At 38.5% G+C, this 21184-nt stretch overlaps 1 long non-coding RNA gene across 1 annotated transcript in view; it reads left to right on the top strand.

The window, feature by feature from the left end:
* The window catches only part of LOC136306822 (uncharacterized), a 33916-nt gene that overhangs the window by 3545 nt on the left and 9187 nt on the right, over positions 1-21184 (top strand). The gene's annotated exons all lie outside the window — the stretch shown is intronic.

Below are 21184 nucleotides of genomic sequence, written 5' to 3'. Positions count from 1 at the left end.
TGCCCTGGCCGGGAATCGAACCCGGGTCCTCTGCACGCTAGGCCGACGCTCTACCGCTGAGCCAACCGGCCAGGGCCCAAGCTGGTGAATTTTTGCTCAAACCAGATGAGCCCACGCTCAAGCTGGTGACCTCGGGGTCTCGAACCTGGGTCTTCCGTATCCCAGTCTGACGCTCTATCCACTGCACCACCGCCTGGTCAGGCAGAATAATGTTTTTAAATGTATAAAATAAAATTGATAGTATTAGAAAACATTTTCAAATAGTCTCAAAATATTAGGAAAAGTAAATTTTTGATAAAGGAATATATGAGCTTTATTAATACAATAAGATCAAGTGATGGATCTAGAAAGACCAAATCTTTGAAATGATAAACATAAATATTTCCAGAGCTTGCAACAGTTGTGATATAAAGTATCTGTGATCCCTATTGGTGACACAGACATGGGTACAGCTGTTTGTTGTTTACATTCAAAATGGAAGGAAATGCTAGTTTTTAGAGATTAGTGAAAATAAAGATGTAATTAATTTTTTCACATCCAAATTCACACACAACCTGATTTCTGTTCATGAACTACATGTTAAAAGAATCTTAAGTAGAGTCAAGTAGGCTTTTTCCTGTGATTAATCAAGATGAAGTTTAATACCAACCAGTATACAGTACTCTCCTTAAGAAGGCATGGAAGTAGCCCTGACCGGTTGGCTCAGTGGTAGAGCGTTGGCCTGGTGTGCAGGAGTCCTGGGTTCGATTTCCAGCCAGGGCACACAGAAGAAGCGCCCATCTGCTTCTCCACCCTTCCCCCTCTCCTTCTCTGTCTCTCTCTTCCCCTCCTACAGCCAAGGCTCCATTGGAGCAAAATTGGCCCAGGAGCTGAGGATGGCTCCGTGGCCTCTGCCTCAGGTGCTAGAATGGCCCTGGTTGCAACAGAGCAACACCCCAGATGGGCAGAGCATCGCCCCCTGGTGGGCATGCCAGGTGGATCCCGGTCAGGTGCATGCAGGAGTCTGACTGCCTCCCCATTTCCAACATCAGAAAAATACAAAAAAAAAAAAAAAAAAAAAAAGAAGGCATTGGAAGTGCCTGACCAGGCAATGGCGCAGTGGATAGAGTATTGGACTGAGATGCCGAGGGCCCAGGTTCGAGACCCCGAGGTTGCCAGCTTGAGTACGGGCTCATCTGGCTTGAGCAAAATAAAAAATGCTCACCAGCTTAGACCCAAGGTCGCTGGCTCAAGCAAGGGGTTACTTGGTCTGCTGAAGGCCCGTGGTCAAGGCACATATGAGAAAGCAATCAATGAACAACTAAAGTGTCAAAACAAAAAACTGATGATTGATGCTTCTCATCTCTCTCCGTTCCTGTCTGTCCCTATCTATCCCTCTCTGACTCTCTCTCTCTGTCCCTGTAAAGAAAAAAATTTAAAAAAAAAATGAACTTACTTAAAAAAAAAGGCATGGAAGTGTATAAGAGGTTTAGGAAATACTTTACATTTGTTGATTTTTTTTAATATCTATAAAGTTACCCTATGAAAAATTTACTTATCCAGAATGATTCATTTTTCAAGCATAAAAACCTAGATAACTTAGGTTTTGCAATATCATTCATATTTATTAGACACCTTTGCAAGTAAGATGTGGTGGAAGAATTCAAAATGAAAATACCAACCAAGGATGGAAAAAATTAAAATAACTGGATATTTAAAATTCTTTAAAATAAGTGTTAATAATTATTATTTGAAGTATTATACGCTGGGTTCTTCATTATCCTATTATGCATGTAAAACACTCAAGTTTACATAATTACTAAGTAGTAGAGCCAGGATTTTTTATCTTAATGTTTATTTTATTGATTTTAGAGAGGGCAAGGGGAGAGCAGAAAAGACAGGAACATCTATCTGTTCCTGTATGTGCCCTGACTGGGGATTGAACCAGCAACCTCTGTGCTTTAGGATGATGTTCTAAACCAGGGGTCAGGAACCTATGGCTCGTGAGCCAGATGTGGCTCTTTTTTTTTTGTTTTTTTTTTTGTATTTTTCTGAAACTGGAAATGGGGAGAGACAGATCACATGCGCCCGACCGGGATCCACCCAGCACGCCCACCAGGGGCCATGCTCTGCCCACCAGGGGGCAATGCTCTGCCCCTCCGGGGCGTCACTCTGCTGCGACCAGAGCCACTCTAGCGCCTGGGGCAGAGGCCAAGGAGCCATCCCCAGCGCCCGGGCCATCTTTGCTCCAATGGAGCCTTGGCTGTGGGAGGAGAAGAGAGACAGAGAGGAAGGAGGGGGCGATGGAGAAGCAAATGGGCGCTTCTCCTATGTGCCCTGGCTGGGAATCGAACCCGGGTCCCCCCGCACACCAGGCCGACGCTCTACTGCTGAGCCAACCGGCCAGGGCCCAGATGTGGCTCTTTTGATGGCTGCATCTGGCTCGCAGACAAATCTTTAATAAAAAAAATAACGTTAAAAATATAAAACATTCTCATGTATTACAATCCATTCATTTCCTACCGCTCATGTTCATGGTTGCGGGTGGCTGGAGCCAATCACAGCTGTCCTCCAGGACAACACCAAATTTTTATTGGATAATGCATAACGTACATGGGTTGTTGTATGGCTCTCACGGAATTACATTTTAAAATATGTGGCGTTCATGACTCAGCCAAAAAGTTTTCGACCCTTGCTCTAAACCAACTGAGCTATCCAGCCAGGGCTGCATAGCTAGGATATGCTATGCATCCTGACCTCAGTGCTCACACTCTCAACCACTAAGCTGTTTGATTTTTTAACTCCTTTGACTATTAGCCAACAATAATTTGTCCATTAGTACAACAATGGGAAGTGTTTGGGAAGATTTAGGTCCTGTTTGCATTCCTTAGTATTCCAAGTAAAATTCTGTCCAGTGACTAAAAGGAACTTCTGAATTCTCACTTTGCAGCCTTATGTCTTATATCCAGTACCACCTTTAAATAGGTGGTCTATCAGCTGGGGCTATAAAGCAGTTTGTTTTACAGAAATTTTTATTGTAGAGGAGTTTTGCTTAGAATATGAAGAAATCCACTCATACTTTTCCCTGCCCTAAAACATGCATCTGAAATTATTTTGTTTTATAATGGTGACACTATGTATTTTTTATATTGACTATTGTCAAGATTGTATGCAGGAAATGATGACATTAAATAAATCCTAATGTATGAAGTTCTAGATTATCCATGTTTAATGGAGACAGTGATTTTCTGATCCCAAATTCATTTTTATTTGGAAGTAAAGTGAATTCATTGGTTAATTAGGTTTTCTATTTGTTTGTATTTACACCAGCAATCTTAACATTTCTACTAAGTTTTGCTAAGGTTAAAATTAAAAGGAACATGGCCTGAAGCATTTTGATGCTTAAGGAGGTAGCCTAAGATGAGATCAAACTCTAAAATATTATTCACATAGCTAGTGTTCTAGAGAGCCCATTTTATAATTTCAAAGTTAGAGCTGACTTTATTCACTTGACCTATTTGATTCACAATGGTAGAAATGTCTCCATCTAAAAAAAAGAAAATAGTTGTTTTCTTATATTGCAGTTTGTACTGTGCTAAAAATATGCTTTTATGTATTGTAGGAAACATTTACATTCAGAAATAAAAGTACAAAATGTGAAAAAGAGCTAAAAACAATCCCATCGTTATTAATGAATATATTGAAATCTCAAAAACTTTCTAATTATGGTAGATCAACTTTCTTGCATGAATTGGCATAAAACATGACAAAAATAGGAAGGGTCAAGAAAATTAGTATTCAGGGCTATAACTAATACAAATAATGAAGGTGTGACAAAGGGCGATAACTAATACACATAATGAAGGTGAATATATCAGTGAAGCCACATTTAAGTAGAGGGGTTAATTAAAATATACTTATGAATAAGTATAGTTAACATAGATTAGTACATTTATTTGTTTATTATCTAGGACAGTTCTAATTTTGCATTACATTTTTTTTTTTTAGAAATTAATAGAGTGACACCGATCAATAAGAGTACGTAGGTTTTAGGTGAACATCTCCATGGTATTTGAACTGTTGATTGCATTGTGTGACCATCACCCAAAGTCAACTCAGTTTTATCACCATATATTTGTCCCCCCTTACTCCCCTACATATATTTATTAATAATTGCATCTATGTTTTCAGATCTTTGTAACTTTCTCATAATTCTATAACTTGGTAAGGACACTGGCTCTTACACAGTGTATGTGCTTTTATTAGTTTAATTAAATTCTAAATGGTAGGGGTGGGGGGGAGGACAAGGAGGGGGTTGGGGAGGGAAGGGTCACAAAGAAAACCAGTTAGAAGGTGATGGAAGACAATTGGACTTTGGGTGATGGGAAAAAACAAAAAACAAAAAAACAAAAAAAAATTCTAAATGGTAAGGATTTTATATTCAGAATGACCTGTGGTGGCACAGTGCATAGAGTATTGAGCTGGAACAATGAGATTGCTGGTTTGAAACAGTAGACTTGCCCAGTCAAGGCAAATACGAAAAGCAATCAACAACTAAAGTGAAGCAACTGTGATCTTGCTTCCTCTTTCTCTAAAATCAAAAGTCTTAAAAAAAATACATGTTTACCTATTCTGCTTGGAAGAGGTAATTTAGAACCCTAGTCAACCAAATGTTATTTCATACTGTTGGCATGAAAATCAAATGAATTTCTATGCCTTACCTGTACAGAATCTCACATTTATGATCAAGACTATTCATGTGGTTTAGGAAACTGTACTTTCATTCTAAGAACATCATTTTGACCTTACAATGGTTTTTGGCACATAAAGAACTATGCACAACTGTTTGAGCTAAAAATAAACAGGAATATTTTCCATGTAAAAACTTGTATACATGAATGTTCAAGTAGCATTATTTATAATAGCAGAAAGTGGAAACAACCCAAATGTCCATCAGCTGATAAAAAGAATATATAAAATATAGTATATCCATATAATATATCAGTATTAGTTAATAAGGAATATAATAAGCTTGAAAATATTCTGGTAAGTGAAAAAATCCAGACACAAAAGGGCCACATATTGTATGATTCCATTTATATGAAATGACTAGAATAGGCAAATCCAGAGACAAAGTAGATTACTGGGTGCAAGGGACTAGGAACAGAGGGAATGGGGAATGACTGTGAATGTAGTGAATATGGGGTCTTTTGGAGGGAGGTGATTAAATAGTCTAAAATTAGATAATGGTAATGGTCACACAACTCTGAATATACTAAAACCCAATGAATTGTATGTACACTTTAAAAAGTATGAATTTATGGGCCCTGGCCGGTTGGCTCAGCGGTAGAGCCTCGGCCTGGCGTGTGGGGGAACGGGGTTCGATTCCCTGCCAGGACATATAGGAGAAGCGCCCATTTGCTTCTCCACCCCCCCCCTTCCTCTCTGTCTCTCTCTTCCCCTCCCGCAGCCAAGGCTCCATTGGAGCAAAGATGGCCCGGACGCTGGGGATGGCTCCTTGGCCTCTGCCCCAGGCGCTAGAGTGGCTCTGGTCGCGGGAGAGCATCGCCCCCTGGTGGGCAGAGCATTGTCCCTGGTGGGCGTGCCGGGTGGATCCCGGTCGGGCGCATGCGGGAGTCTGTCTGACTGTCTCTCCCCGTTTCCAGCTTCAGAAAAATACAAAAAAAAATAATAATAATAATAAATAAAAAATAAAAGTATGAATTTATGGTATATGAATTATCCCAGTGTTAATTAGAAAAATTAATTAGAGCCAAAACGTGAAATCAGTCTGAAAACTTATTACTAAATATTTTCAATATCTCATAATACTTTATAAGTTACTGATAAGTAAAATATAAAACACTTGTAAAATGTAAAACATTTATTTACAGCTAGCAAGAGGTTTTTCTTTCAGTACAAACAATACAATTTAGATTTGGTTTTAAATAATAATAAGTATTTGCTGTCAATTTGTGTTAAATTTAGAGGCATTTTTATCAAAAATATTTGCTTAATAGCACATAGTGATTAAAAATTAATTTTAAGCCTGACCAGGTGGTGGTGCAGTGGATGGAGTGTAGACTTGGGACTATGAGGACCCAAGTTCAAGGCCCTGAGGTTGCTGGCTTGAAGCCCAAGGTAGCTGGCTTGAGCCCAAGGTCACTGACTTGAGCAAGGGGTCACTGGCTGGTTGGAGACACCCCCACCCCCAACCCCCCACTCTGTCAAGGCACATATGCAAAAGCAATCAATGAATAACTAAAGTGCTGCAATTGTGAGTTGCTGCTTCTCATCTCCCTTCGGTCTGTCTGTCGCTGTCTCTGTGTGTGTCTTTCTCTAGCTAAATAAATAAACAAATAATTTTAAAAAGCACTGTATATCATTGAAAATTAAAGTTTATAATTATGGCCAGAAATAGAATACACAGATTTTGGCCTACTTTATAGAAATTTAAAAAAAGATTTCAAATGAAATCAAGTAGGGTGAAAATCAGGTAAATTGCCTGACCAAGCGGTGGCACAGTGGATAGAGCATCGGACTGGGACACTAGAGGACCCAGGTTTGAAACCTGAAGTCGCCTTGAGCATGGGGTTCCTGGCTTGAATGTTGGATCATAGACATGACCACATAGTTGTTGGCTTGAGCCCAAAGGTCGCTGGCTTTAGGCCAAGGTTGCTAGCTTGAGCAAGGGGTCACTCGCTCTGCTGTAGCCCCCCCTGGTTAAGGCACATATAAGAAAGCAATCAACCTGGCCAGGCAGTGGCTCAGTAGATAGTGTCAGACTGGGATGTGGAGAACCCAGGTTCGAGACCCTGAGGTTGCCAGCTTGAGCCTGGGCTCATCTGGCTTGAGCTAAAAGCTCACCAGCTTGGACCCAAGGTCGCTGGCTCAAGCAAGGGGTTACTCGGTCTGCTGAAGGCCCGTGGTCAAGGCACATATGAGAAAGCAATCAATGAACAACTAAGGTGTCAAAACGAAAAACTGATGATTGATGCTTGACATCTCTCTCCATTCCTGTCTGTCTGTCCCTATCTACCCCTCTCACTGACTCTATCTCTGTCCCTGTATAAGAAAAAAAAAAGCAATCGATGACCAACTAAGGTGCTGCAACGAAGAATTGATGCTTCTCATCTCTCTCCCTTCCTTTCTGTTGCTCTCTGTTATAAAAAAGAAAAAAAAACTGGGTAAATTATCTAGATAAGGATTTTGAGGGTGAGATACTGTCAAATGACAAAACTAAAACAATTTAGTAATGAGTTTGATATCCTTTATTCAAGGGAAAACAATCCGTGGATTATGGAGTACAATGCCTCACAATCAGTAGAGCACTGCTCCAGAGGGATTTGGGGCAGGTGTGAATTTTATTTTAATTTAATTTTGTTTATTTTATTTATTTTTCTGAAGTGAGAGGCAGGGAAGCCAAGAGACAGACTCCCGCATGCACCTGACTGGGATCCACCCGGCATGCCCACTAGGAGGCAATGCTCTGCCCATCTGGGGCATTGCTCTGTTGCAACAGAAGTCATTCTAGGGCCTTAGGCCGAGGCCATGGAGCCATCCTCAGTGCCCAGACCAACTTTGCTCCAATGGAGCTTTGGCTGCCAGAGGGGAAGAAAGAGATTGAGAGGGGAAGCGGGAAGAAGCAGATGGGTGCTTTCCTGTGTGCCCTGACCAGAAATCGAACCCGGGACATCCACATGCTGACGCTCTACCACTGAGCCAACTGGCCAGAGCCTGAGCGTGAATTTTAGAAACTGGGCATGATCGCCTGGAAGGCTGGTAATTTCCCTATAAGGCTAGCAGGTCCTGTTTCCTGAGAAAAGGTCAGCTATCTATATGGTTGAGTTGGAGGATTGTTTGTGATTGGTGGAAGTTAGGTTTCCTTGACAGGTGTTTCCTGTAATTGCAGGCTAACTTAGGTTTAGATTTGTGATGTGGTCAGGCCACTGGGGAGGCCACCTATGTGTGTCTCAGTATACAAATTAACTTTATCAATACTTAACTAAAAAAATAAAAATTACTTCCCAGCAATAATTATCTTTTTTACTTTAATAACTACAAAAATCTAAAATAGAGATAGGGTATGATTTACACAGGAAATGATATTTTACTGATACTGTATTTGTTTTTTTAAATATATCTATACAAGATTTCTTTAGTATGGTAGCGATGATAAATTTTAAATTATTCAATTTAAATTGTGGGAATATTGTCCATAGTGGTTATAAAGAATCAGATCTATATAGTTTCTAAGTAATTTAATAAAGCTATTTATGTGAGGCTTTTTTAAAAATACATACTTATCGCCTGACCTGTGGTGGCACAGTGGACAAAGCGTCGACCTGGAAATGCTGAGATTGCTGGTTCAAAACCCTGGGCTTGCCTGGTCAAGGTACATATGGGAGTTGATGCTTCCTGCTCCTCCCCCCTTCTCTCTCTCTGTCTCTCCTCTCTCTCTCTCTGTCTCTCCCTCTCCTCTCTAAAAAAATAAATTAATTAAAAAAATTTAAAAATACATACTTATCTAGTACCTGTTTTCTTTCATTGCACATAACACACAGCACTAAAACTTACTAAGAGAAACATTCCATTACATCTAAAAAACGTAATTTAAAGGATTAGGTTCAATCTGTGTTGAGCAAGTGTAACCATTTCAGAGATATCCCATCATCTAAGCGTAGTAAACCTGTTAATGATTAAATAACGAGATTGGGCTTTACCATATACACCTGGTAAGAGAACATGATGATGCAGATTCCCCATCTTACAGAAACATCCATATTACCATATTAAAAAACAAAAAACGCCCTGTGTACTACAATGCTTGAAATTCAACTCTCTGAGACTGATGTAGACAACAAAAATAAAAATAAAAAATAAACCCAAAACAAAAACGAGAGAGTTAAGATATAATTAGATATTCACAAATTTGTGTGACTTTAGCTTTCCTTGTTTTCCTTCTTATTTTCACTAATGGAGAGAAGGGAAAGTTGGATAGGGCTAGACAGCGAAGGGACCAAGGCAAGGTGAGGACAATGGAGACTCCGTGGAGAGCGGTGCAGAAAGAAGTACAAAGAGAATGTCAAAGACAAACAGAAACTGTTCTTGAGGAAACTGAGAATGAGGACAAAACCTTTTTTTCTTCTTCCTGCTCTGCTTGAGCACTAATTGGTTTCCTACCCTAAAAAACAGAATTCAGGCTACCACCAATTGTAGTTAAGTTTCATATAACTTAATTGCCTTTTTTGTACTTGCCAGCTTGAAATCTAGTCACCATAACATTGTTCACATATAATAGTGCATTCTGCCTTCCAAAAAGCCTCCTACTTACAAATATAGTTTTAAAGAACATCAATTTATAATGCAGAATTGCTTTTGATGTAGGTTGAGGCAGGACCAAGAGACTGTCACACCGTGTGTCAATCAGTGATATTTAGGTCTGACTAGAGTATAGACAAAGAGGTCTTTTAGGTTTAGCCAGTGGTCGGCAAACTCATTAGTCAACAGAGCCAAACATTAACAGTACAACGATTGAAATTTTTTTGAGAGCCAATTTTTTTTCTCTTTTTTTTTTTAATTTTATTTTTAATGGGGCGACATCAATAAATCAGGATACATATATTCAAAGATAACAACTCCCGGTTATCTTGTCGTTCACTTATGTTGCATACCCATGACCCAAAGTCAGATTGTCCTCTGTCACCTTCTATCTAGTTTTCTTTGTGCCCCTCCCCCTCCCCCTTTCCCTTTCCCTTTCCCTCTCCCCCCTCCCCCCGTAACCACCACACTCATAAATGTCTCTTAGTTTCACTTTTATGTCCCACCTACGTATGGAATAATGCAGTTCCTGGTTTTTTCTGATTTACTTATTTTACTTTGTATCATGTTATCAAGATCCCACCATTTTGCTGTAAATGATCTGATGTCATCATTCCTTGTGGCTGAGTAGTATTCCATAGTGTATATGTGCCACATCTTTATCCAGTCATCTATTGACGGGCTTTTTGGTTGTTTCTATGTCCTGGCCACTGTGAACAATGCTGCAATGAACATGGGTCTGCATGTGTCTTTACGTATCAATGTTTCTGAGTTTTGGGGGTATATACCCAATAGAGGGATTGCTGGGTCATAAGGTAATTCTATTTTCAGTTTTTTGAGGAACCACCATACTTTCTTCCATAATGGTTGTACTACTTTACATTCCCACCAACAGTGTATGAGGGTTCCTTTTTCTCCACAGCCTCTCCAACATTTGCTATTACCTGTCTTGTTAATAATAGCCAATCTAACAGGTGTGAGGTGGTATCTCATTGCAGTTTTAATTTGCATTTCTCTAATAACTATAGAAGATGAGCATCTTTTCATATATCTGTTGGCCATTTGTATTTCTTCCTGGGAGAAGTGTCTGTTCATGTCCTCTTCCCATTTTTTTATTGGATTGTTTGTTTGTTTGTTGTTGAGTTTTATGAGCTCTTTGTATATTTTGTATATTAGGCCCTTAGCTGTTGTTTGAAAATATCATTTCTCATTTAGTTGGCTGTCTGTTTATTTTGTTATCAGTTTCTCTTGCTGAGCCAAAACTTCTTATCTGATGTAGTCCCATTCATTAATTTTTGCCTTCACTTCTCTTGCCATTGGAGTCAAATTCATAAAATGCTGTTTGAAACCCAGGTCCATGAATTTAGTACCTATGTCTTCTTCTATGTACTTAATTGTTTCAGGTCTTATGTTTAGATCTTTGATCCATTTTGAGTTAATTTTAGTACAGGGGGAGAGACTGTAGTCCAGTTTCATTCTTTTGCATGTGAGCCAAATTTTTTAAACTTAAACTATACAGGTAGGTACATTGGTATTAACTTAATTAGGGTACTCCTAACCTGGCCTTTGCTAAAAACGTCCTCAATCTGATTGAGCTGCATGTGGCTCACGAGCCGCGGTTGGCCGACCACTGGTTTAGGCTGAAGAATTTTAACGTAATAGAGATCTGTTGACAGAACATTCCCATGCTCCTAAATGTTCATTAAAAATATTCTTTGAATGCCTATTATGTGCCAGACACTGAGCTAGTTGCTAAAGATACATAGGTGAAAGACCAAGATGTCACCTTTAAGAACTTTTAGCATTTGAGATCTTGCTTCTTGACAATGTTGTCACTTTGGATCAAATAAACTAAAAAAAAAGAAAAGTAACATCTTTTAATTGGGGAACATCATTAAGAGGCAGACAGTTACCATAGTGTGTTCGATGACATAAATGCATGCATAGTGTAAACTGAGGGTGTTAAGAGAAAGTTTCTCTGTGGAAGAGTTATCTTTAAACAAATGAAGAAGGAGGAGGTGTGTGGGTGGAAAAAAGAAAAGGAAAGAAGGCTCCCAGGCAGAGGGAAAATAAAGTGTCAGGGAACTTGACCTGGTAAGTTTCCTAAGTACTTTAACTCTAGTAGTGTGGGTCAGTATATGTATGTGAGGGGGCCGTGAAGGGTGTTAGTGGTGGGGGGAGAAAAAAATAAGAAGAGATTAAATGAGACAAAACAGTTGAATGACAAGTATGAATATCTTGAGGGCTTTAACATGCCATGCAAATGAGCTCAGATTTTATTCTGAAGGTTATAGGATAGGGGAATTGAATTTTTAGCATAAAAAAGTCTCGATCAGCCTAAGCAGGTAGTGGCACAGTGGATAGAGTGTTAATCTGGGACATTGAGGACCCAGGTTTGAAATCCTGAGGTTGCAGGCTTGAGTGCAGGCTCACCAGCTTGAGCACTGGGTTGCTGGCTTGGTGTGGGATCTCAGACATAACCTCATGGTCGCTGGCTTAAGCCCAAAAGTCACTGGCTTGAGCAAGGGGTCACTGGTTTAGCTGGAGCCCCCCAGTCAAGGCACATATTAGAAAGCAATCAATAAAAAACTAAAGTGTCACTACAGGTTGATGCTTCTCATCTCTCTCCCTTCCTGACTGTCTCTGTCTGTCCCTCTCTCTCTTAAAAAATTCTTGATTAGATTTTAATCACAAAAAGATAACTATGATAGCAATGTGGAAGATGTAATGAAAGTGTGTTGGTGTGGAGACTAGAGGCAAAAAAGACCACTTGGAATAATACTATTGAAGAGATGTGATTGTGAGAAAGACCTAAAATAATTGCCATAATTAATTACACTAGGGACTCAGTATAGAAGGTAAATTAAATTGAAACTAAGTTATTTATTAAATGTGGAAATGTATAAACTAATAAAATTAGCCTTAGCAGGTTGACTCAGCTGTAGAGTGTAGGCATGGCATATGGGAGTCCTGGGTTCAATTCCTGGTAAGGGCACACAGGAGAAGCAACCACCTGCTTCTCCACCCTTCCCCCACCCCTTCTCTGTCTGTCTTTCTGTCTCTCCCTCTCTTCCTCTCCCGTAGCCATGGCTTGAATGGTTTGAGTAAGTGGCCCTGGCCACTAAGGATGGCTCCATGGCTTTGCACTTGGTTGCCGAGCCACAGAGCAGCAGCCCCAGATGGGCAGAGCATTGCCCAGTAGGGGACTAGCCAGGTAGATCCTGGTCTGGGTGCATGTGAGTCTGTCTCTCTGCTTCCCCACCTCTCACTTAAAAAAAGAAAAAAAGTAATAAAATTAATATCTGCTATTTAATTTTTTTTTCAAAAAATTTTAAAGTGCCTCTTGAAATAAAAAACTGCTACAATTTAGGTTTTTAAAATTTGGCATGTCTATACTATGCTGTGTTCCATTTACAATGACTAGTTTTCTTTTCTTTTCTTTTTTTTTTAAAGATTTTACTTATTGATTTTAGAGAGAAGAGAAAGATAGAGAAAGGGAGAGGGAAAAGGGAAGGGAGAAGCATCAACTTGTAGTAGTTGCTTCTTGTATATGTCTTGACTGGGTAAGCGTAGGGTTTTGAACCAGCTGCCTCAGCATTCCAGATTGCTTCTTTCTCCACTGTGCCACCACAGGTCAGGCTGTGGTTCTTTATTAGAACCATTAGGAGACCTTTGGTCATTCTTTCACTGGTGTCATTTGGCTTTCACATCACCAGAAAGAATTATTTATTACCTATTTCTATTCTCATTTGCCTAAGACAAAGTACTGTTACATGTGCCAGCAAGATCATAGCCCTAGCCTGACCAGGCGGTTGCCCAGTGGATAGAGCGTTGGACTGGGATGCAGAGGACCCAGGTTTGAGACCCTGAGTTCGCCAGATTGAGCACGGGCTCATCTGGTTTGAGCAAAAAGCCCACCAGCTTGAACCCAAGGTTGCTGGCTCCAGCAAGGGGTTACTCAGTCTGCTGAAGGCCCATGGTCAAGGCACATATGAGAGAGCAATTAATGAACAACTAAGGTGTTGCAAGGCGCAATGAAAAACTAATGATTGATGCTTCTCATCTCTCTCCGTTCCTGTCTGTCTGTCCCTGTCTATCCCTCTTTCTCTCTGAAAAAAAAAAAAAAAAGATCATAGACCTAAACAACACAGGCACTGGACTCACATGGCAGTACTTAGTTATATGTGGGGATCAGGGTGATCTGGACTATGCTTATATTAGTTATTACAGATTAAAAAAGGAAAAAAAATCTAGTAGAGAATTCAAAGATTCTAGTTTGAGAAACACTGATGTAGAGGTTAAAAATATCCTTTTGTCACATACCTAAAGTCAAATTTGTTTAATCTTATAACTCCTGAGTAGAGCCAAGAAATGCCATGCAGGCAGGACAGATAAATAAATGGGATTATAAAGTGAAGTAAAGGGAGAAAGGCAGGGTTTAGATAAATTTTAAGGTTCATTCCTGTTCTGGAACTCAGGAAATCATTTCTAATAGAAAAGTAGTTATGTCTTCATGTTAACCCACAGGGGCTATTCTCTAAATGCAGCCTCTCCATATGTGTTATGCCCTGTGAGAAAATGTTCCACAGAGAGTTTCAAATTGACATAGCAGGAACCATCTACCCCTCTGCCCATCAGAATGAAGCATTCTGCCTTTCTATTTTGTTAGCAAGAAATTCTAGCTACAGGCACAGTGGTTAATTCCTATGCTTTTGCAGGCATCCCCAAACTACGACCTGCGGGCCGCCTGTGGCCCCCCGAGGCCATTTATCTGGCCCCTCCGCACTTCCAGAAGGGGCACCTCTTTCATTGGTGGTCAGTGAGAGGAGCACTGTATGTGGCGGCCCTCCAACCGTCTAAGGGACAGTGAACTGGCCCCTTGTGTAAAAAGTTTGGGGACCCCTGCTAGAGCAAGTACTCAAACAAAGCAGGAATAAGTGGATTAGGGTGGAATGAGTTGTTGGTTGTAAGCTTTAGAAAGTTGGGATTGGTGGCCAAAGAATCTGTACATTTATACTTGAGTGTCACTATATGGTTTAGGTTGGCCACTTCTTTTTCATTGTCAGATTGGTTCACCCAGATTCCCCTATACTGCCATTATCAATTGCTTCCTGATAGGAACCAACAAGTTTCTTTTTCTCTTCTGCTCACTATGGTATAGTATAATTTCACAGGAGTCTTTTTTTTTTTTATTAATAATTTTATTTTTTTAATGGGGTGACATCAATAAATCAGGATACATATATTCAAAGATAACAAGTCCAGGTTATCTTGTGGTTCAATTATGTTGCATACCCACCACCCAAAGTCAGATTGTCCTCTGTCACCTTCTATCTTGTTTTCTTTGTGCCCCTTCCCACCCCCTATCCCTCTCCCATTCCCCCCTCCCCCCCGTAACCACCACACTCTTATCAATGTCTCTTAGTTTCACTATTATGTCCCACCTACATATGGAATAATACAGTTCCTGTTTTTTTCTGATTTACTTATTTCGCTTCCTATCATGTTATCAAGATCCCACCATTTTGCTGTAAATGTTCCGATGTCATCATTTCTTATGGCTGAGTAGTATTCCATAGTGTATATGTGCCACATCTTCTTTATCGAGTCATCTATTGATGGGCTTTTTGGTTGTTTCCATGTCCTGGCCACTGTGAACAATGCTGCAATAAACATGGGGCTGCATGTGTCTTTACATATCAATGTTTCTGAGTTTTGGGGATATATACCCAGTAGAGGGATTGCTGGGTCATAAGGTAGTTCTATTTTCAGTTTTTTGAGGAACCACCATACTTTCTTCCATAATGGTTGTACTACTTTACATTCCCACCAACAGTGTATGAGGGTTCCTTTTTCTCCACAGCCTCTCCAACATTTGCTATTACCTGACTTGCTAATAACAGCTAATCGAACAGGTGTGAGGTGGTATCTCATTGCCGTTTTGATTTGCATTTCCCTAATAGCTAAAGAAGATGAGCATCTTTTCATATATCTGTTGGCCATTTGTATTTCTTCCTGGGAGAAGTGTCTATTCATATCCTCTTCCCATTTTTTTATTGGATTGTTTGTTTGTTTGTTGTTGAGTTTTATGAGTTCTTTGTATATTTTGGATATTAGGCCCTTATCTGAGCTGTTGTTTGAAAATATCATTTTCCATTTAGTTGGCTTTCTGTTTATTTTGTTATCAGTTTCTCTTGCTGAGCAAAAACTTCTTAGTCTGATGTAGTCCCATTCATTAATTTTTGCCTTCACTTCTCTTGCCATTGGAGTCAAATTCATAAAATGCTCTTTAAAACCCAGGTCCATGAGTTGAGTACCTATGTCTTCTTCTATATACTTAATTGTTTCAGGTCTTATGTTTAGATCTTTGATCCATTTTGAGTTAATTTTTGTACAGGGGGAGAGACTGTAGTCCAGTTTCATTCTTTTGCATGTGGCTTTCCAGTTTTCCCAGCACCATTTATTGAAGAGGCTTTCTTTTCTCCATTGTGTGTTGGCCCCTTTATCAAAAATTATTTGACTATATATATGTGGTTTTATTTCTGGACTTTCTATTCTGTTCCATTGGTCTGAGTGTCTATTTTTCTGCCAATACCATGCTGTTTTGATTGTCGTGGCCCTATAATAGAGTTTGAAGTCAGGTATTGTAATGCCCCCAGCTTCATTCTTTTTCTTTAGGATTGCTTTGACTATTCGGGGTTTTTTATAGTTCCATATAAATCTGATGATTTTTTGCTCTATTTCTTTAAAAAAGTCATTGGAAGTTTGATGGGAATTGCATTAAATTTGTATATTGCTTTGGGTAATATAGCCATCTTGATTATATTTATTCTTCCTAGCCAAGAACAAGGTATATTCTTCCATCTAATTATATCTTTTTCGATTTCCCTTAACAATGGTTTATAGTTTTCATTATATAAGTCCTTTACATTCTTTGTTATGTTTATTCCTAAGTATTTTTTTTTGTTGTTGTTGTAATCGTGAAGGGGATTATTCTTTTGAGTTCCTTCTCAGTTGTTTCATTGTTGGCATATAGAAAGGCTATTGACTTCTGTATGTTAATTTTGTATCCTGCAACCTTACTGTATTGGCTTATTGTTTCTAATAGTCTTTTTGTGGATTCTTTGGGGTTTTCGATGTATAGGATCATATCATCTGCAAAAAGTGATACCTTTACTTCTTCTTTTCCAATATGGATGCCTTTTATTTCTTTGTCTTGTCTGATTGCTCTGGCTAGAACCTCTAGTACCACATTAAATAAGAGTGGAGAGAGTGAACAACCCTGTCTTGTTCCTGATTTAAGGGGGAAAGCCTTCAGTTTAGTGCCATTTTATCATATATGGCCTTTATCATGTTGAGATATTTTCCTTCTATACCCATTTTGTTGAGAGTCTTAAACATAAAATTGTGTTGTATTTTATCAAAAACCTTTTCTGCGTCTATTGATAAGATCATGTGGTTTTTGTTCTTTGTTTTGTTGATATGGTGTATTACATTAACCGTTTTACGTATGTTGAACCATCCTTGAGATTCTGGGATGAATCCCACTTGATCATGATGTATTATTTTTTTAATATGTTGTTGTATTCGATTTGCTAGTATTTTGTTTAGTATTTTAGCATCTGTATTCATTAGAGATATTGGTCTGTAGTTTTCTTTTTTTCTGCCTTCCTTGCCTGGTTTTGGTATGAGGGTTATGTTGGCCTCATAAAATGTGTTTGGAAGTATTGCTTCTTCTTCAATTTTTTGGAAGACTTTCAGTAGAATAGGAACCAAGTCTTCTTTGAATGTTTGATAAAATTCGCTGGTAGAGCCATCAGGGCCTGGACTTTTATTTTTGGGGACGTTTTTAATGGTTTTTTCTATTTCTTCTCTACTGATAGGTCTGTTTAGGCTTTCTGCTTCTTCTTGACTCAGTCTAGGAAGGTTGTATTTTTCTAGGAATTTATCCATTTCTTCTAGGTTGTTGAATTTAGTGGCATAAAGTTTTTCATAGTATTCTACAATAATTCTTTGTATATCTATGGTGTCCGTGGTTATTTCTCCTCTTTCATTTTGGATTTTGTTTATATGAGTTCTTTCTCTTTTTTCCTTGGTAAGTCTTGCCAAGGGTTTGTCAATTTTGTTGATCTTTTCAAAGAACCAGCTCCTTGTTCTATTAATTTTTTCTATAGTTTTTCTGTTCTCTAATTCATTTATTTCTGCTCTGATTTTTATTATCTCCTTTCTTCGGCTGGTTTTGGGTTGTCTTTGTTCTTCTTTTTCTAGTTCCTTAAGGTGGGAAGTTAAGTGGTTCACTTGGGCTCTCTCTTGTTTGTTCATATATGCCTGAAGTGATATGAACTTCCCTCTTATCACTGCTTCTGCTGCATCCCATAGATTCTGATATGTCGTATTGTCATTTTCATTAGTCTGTATATATCTTTTGATCTCTGCACTTATTTCTTCTTTGACCCATTCATTTTTTAAATGTATGTTGTTTAGTTTCCACATTTTTGTGGGATTTTTTTCCTCTTTTTTGCAGTTGAATTCTAGTTTCAAGGCTTTATGATCAGAAAATATGCTTGGTACAACTTCAATTTTTCTGAATTTGCTGATGTTGTTTTTGTGGCCCAACATATGGTCAATTCTTGAGAATGATCCATGTACACTGGAGAAAAATGTATACTCAGTCACTTTGGGATGAAATGTCCTGTAGATGTCTATCATATCCAGGTGCTCTAGTGTTTTGTTTAAGGCCACTATGTCTTTGTTGATTCTCTGTTTGGATGACCGATCTAGAGCCGACAGCGGTGTATTGAGGTCTCCAAGTATGATTGTATTTTTGTCAGTTTTTGTTTTAAGATCAATAAGTAGCTGTCTTATATATTTTGGTGCTCCTTGGTTTGGTGCATATATATTAAGAATTGTTATGTCTTCTTGCTTCAGTGTCCCCTTAGCCATTATGAAATGGCCATTTTTGTGTCTGAGTACTTTTCCTGTCTTGTAGTCAGCATTATCCGATATGAGTATTGCTACACCTGCTTTTTTTTGGATGTTATTTGCTTGGAGTATTGCTTTCCAGCTTTTCACTTTGAATTTGTTTTTATCCTTGTTACTTAGATGAGTTTCCTGTAGGCAGCATACAGTTGGATTTTCTTTTTTAATCCATTCTGCTACTCTGTGCCTTTTTATTGGTGAGTTTAATCCATTTACATTTAGTGTAATTATTGATACTTGTGAGTTCCCTATTGCCATTTTATATCTTGCTTTCTGTTAGTTTTGTGTCTTGTTTGATCCTTCTCTTTCGTTTTTCTATCTTTTGTTTTTATTTGGTTGTATTCCATACATCTTTCCTCTGTTGCTATCTTTTTTATCTCATGTGCTTCTGTGGTGGTTTTTTCAATGGTGGTTACCTTTGAGTAATGAAAAGGGTCCCTACCCTGTTCATTGTAGCGAACTATTTTGTGAGTACTTTTGCACTTCATCGTCCTTTGCTACTGTTAATCTCCATCTTCTCCCCCTCTTTGTTTTTGTTGTTGTCACAGTTTAAATTTGGTTTTATTGTGTTCTTGGAGCTTTTACTTGTGGCTCTGTTTTTTTTTTGTTCTTTGTATCTGATTGGAGAACCCCCTTTAGTAATTCCTGGAGTGGGGGTTTTCTGATGATAAATTCCCTCATCTTTTCTGTATCTGTGAATATTTTTATTTCTCCTTCATATTTGAAGGATAGCTTTGATGGGTATAATATTCATGGCTGAAAGTTCCTCTCTTTCAGGACTTTAAATATTGGGGTCCACTCTCTTCTAGCTTGTAGAGTTTCTGCTGAGAAATCTGATGATAATCTAATGGGCCTTCCTTTATATGTTGTATTCTTCTTTTCCCTGGCTGCCTTGAGAATTTTTTCTTTGCTGTTGGTTTGTGTCAATTTCATTATGATATGCCTTGGAGTAGGTTTGTTGGGATTAAGAAAACTTGGAGTTCTGTTTGCTTCTTGAACTTGAGGCTTTAGTTCTTTCCACAGGCTTGGGAAGTTCTCATCTATTATTTGTTTGAGTATGTTCTCCATTCCATTTTCTCTCTCTTCTCCCTCTGATATACCTATTATTCTTATGTTATTCTTTTTGATGGAGTCAGATAATTCTTGTAGGGCTATCTCATTTTTTTTAATTTTTGAGTCTCTTTCTTTTTCTCTCTGTTGTGCCTCAAGTTGCTTGTCTTCTATTTCACTAATCCTCTCTTCTATCTGACCTGTTCTATTAGCTAAGCTTGTTACTTCGTTTTTCAGCTCGTGAATTGAGTTTTTCATCTCTGTTTGATTTGTTTTTATAGTTTCAATTTCTTTGGACATATATTCTTTGTGTTCATTGAGTTGTTTTCTGAGCTCCCTAAATTGCCTTTCTGTGTTTTCTTGTATATCTCGGAGGATTTTTAGGATTTCTATCTTGAATTCTCTGTCATTTAGCTCCAAGGTTTCCAATATATTAAATTTTTTCTCCATAGATTTTTCTTCATCTAGCTGTGTTACCTCTCTTTCTTTTGTATCCATGATATTCGATTTTCTTTTCCTTAATGGCATCTGAGGGTGGTTTTGTTGATAGTATTAATGAGATTTAATAAAGAATAAAAAGTTAAAAAAAATAAAAATAAAAAAAATAAAAAATCGAAAAGAGTTGTTTTTTTTTTAAAAAAATAATGAAATAAAGAAAAATAAAATAAAATAAACATTTAAAAAAAAAAGGAAATTATTCCCCCCCTCCTTTTTTCCTCTCCTCTCCTCTCCCCTCTTTTTTGAGAAAATCTTGTGGTGGACTCTGAATTATAACAAACAATGCCTGCAATGGAGGGCCTGAATTGGGGAAAAGTAATAAAGGGGCAAAAAAGAAAAAAAAAAAAAGAAAAGAAAAGAAAAAAAAAAGCGTATAGACCCACAAAAAGCAAATAAGGAAAAAATTTGGGTCAAGAATAAAATGATTTGCTTTTAGGTGTTGGTTGTCTAAGAGTTATGATGAGAGGAATAAGAGGAAAACGGAAAAATGGGGGGACAAATTAAAAAATTACTATTGTATTTAGTGGAACAAGAACTAGATAATATGGAGAGCCAGGGATGGGAGCACTGCTAGTGAGTTAAAAAGGTGAAGTAAAAACCCCCCAAAATGCCACAAACATAGGTTTGAGTCCCAGATAAGATAATTTGTTTTTTATTGAGGTTTGAATGAGAGGAGATGTAAAGGAGAAAGGAAGAAACTAATATAGAGGGAGAAAAGAAAGAGAGAGAGAGAAAAAAAGAGGGAACCACTAAAAGAAGAAAAAAGAAAGGAGAGAGAGAGAGAGAGAGAGAGAGAGAGAGAGTTAAGGGTTTTGGAGTGCAACCCTCATAGAGAGAAAGGAAGAGAAGAGAAAAGATAATGGGAGATGTAACACTTATGGGTAGTGTAGTTCAAGGAGAGGAGAGAGTAAGACCAGTAGAGAGTTAATCGGCCAAATTGGAGGAGGAAAAAAAAGTATCAAGAATGAAGATAAGAGAAACAAACGAACAAATATAATAAAATGGGATGTTATAAAGTCTGCAGATTATTCTTGATTTTGAGAGGTTATCTTCTTGCTTTTTCTTTTCTCTCCCTCTTCCTGGTCGGTGACTCTGTACCCCTGGTTCTGCCCCTTTGGCACGCTCAGGTAGAGGTTTGCAGTTGATAAGTCTCTATGGCAATGTCATGTATTGTGCTTTAGTCTCGTTGGCAGTCGAAGCTCATTAGCATTTATAGGCTCCGACAGTGAGAGAGTCCGTGTTCCTGGAGCCTTTCTCCTAGTCTTTCCTTCCTCAATTAGTAGCCTGATAATCCAGCTATGGGGTTGCTGCTGCCTCTGCCTGGATAGTAAGAGGCTCAAAGAGCTGGCAACTCCCC

The sequence above is a fragment of the Saccopteryx bilineata genome, chromosome 5 (assembly GCF_036850765.1).
Source record: "Saccopteryx bilineata isolate mSacBil1 chromosome 5, mSacBil1_pri_phased_curated, whole genome shotgun sequence".
Classification (NCBI taxonomy): Eukaryota; Metazoa; Chordata; class Mammalia; order Chiroptera; family Emballonuridae; genus Saccopteryx; species Saccopteryx bilineata.
The sequence above is the reverse complement of the archived record's forward strand: the minus strand, read 5'-3'. Positions and strand labels throughout refer to the sequence as shown.